Source organism: Echinops telfairi, unplaced genomic scaffold (genome assembly GCF_000313985.2).
Source record: "Echinops telfairi isolate 266 unplaced genomic scaffold, ASM31398v2 ScPeMD7_7468;HRSCAF=8506_0, whole genome shotgun sequence".
Lineage (NCBI taxonomy): Eukaryota > Metazoa > Chordata > Mammalia > Afrosoricida > Tenrecidae > Echinops > Echinops telfairi.
In genome coordinates, this window is record NW_022111369.1 from 63,445,543 (window position 1) to 63,446,954 (window position 1,412).

A 1,412-nucleotide genomic window follows, 5' to 3' on the forward strand; every position below is an offset into this window, starting at 1 on the left:
CTTTATATTCGTAATTGTTAATGGTGGTTTTCATTTAGCATTCTACTTTTTATAATGGATAACGCCTTTGTGGTGGTACTGATGTAAAAACCTTTGAAATAGATTTGTAATCTACAGATGTTTAATATTTGTCATTTTAAAGTACTTTGCATAAATCATATACACCCAGAGGCTCTTACTGTGTAATATGTAAAGAATTATATTGATAACAATGTTCTGTTTATTGACTTGGTGATTTAGTCTAAGCTCATGAGGGTAGAGAGCCCCTCCATTTTTATCATCCATGCGTGCCTGCGTAGCAGTGCTTGTAGCACAGTGCTCGCACTGAAAGGCAGGAGGAGAGCGTTTGGTCGGCCTTCTGTAGGATCGAGAAGAGGACATGTGCCCTTTGGCATCTGCTGGCTTTTGCCGTCTGTGGTTGTGATGGCGTAGTTCTGGTGATGTGATACAGTAATGTGAATGATTTTTAGTATGAAAAGAAAGCTGACTTTTTTTGGGTACTTGTATATAATTTCCAGGGAAATAAATCAGTTGTAAAGTAGTGTCAGAGAATGTTCTGCTTTGAACTTAGAAAATAGGCATTAATCGTGTAGATTATAGGGTTGGGAAGTTTTACTGAAAGTTATGGAGTGAATTTTGGGGTTATTTAGTAATTTTTTTTTGAGATACTGGAAATTCTTAAATTTAAAATTTATATAAGGCAAATAATCAGAGTAACTAATATAATTTATAATGTATTTATAATTAAGTTTTAAAAATTCTTTCGCTGGCTTTATCCTAAACAGATGTTTCAAAGAATAGTATTTCATGATATAAAACGTTGCTTTACAAAAAAAAAAAATTCCCTTCAGTGTTAATGAATCACTCCTTTTTAGATACAGTTTACTATGTAGATAACTGTTTGGGATTACATTTGCTGAATACAGAGATACAGTTGCCTTATGTAGTGCATGTAAATTAGGAATGATTATAGTACCTTCCTCATAGGATTGTCAAAAGAATCAAGTGAGTTAGTTCATGTATGAAAACCCTTAGACCCATGAGTGATTCGTATTAAACTTGGATTATTAAACTACTTTTTAAAAAACATGTACTTGCTTAGATAAAACAATCTGTCAGCATTTCTATTAGTATTATCCTATAAATAGAGTTGCTTTAAGTTTTTGTAATAAATGACATTGCTAACTTTATATAATATATAATTACCATAGTCAGTGGTGATAAACTTTTTTTTTTCTTTTTAAGATAAATACTGCTATGTAGAATACAGTGTGTTGTTTTTAATCTGGTTAATTCATTGGCTTTTTCTCCAACTTATGTAGATGTTTTTTCTTGAAATTCTATTTCCCTTCTGAGTACATAGAAGTGTAAATGGTGCAATGCTAACCACCCCAGTTTTTGCCTTTATTGAT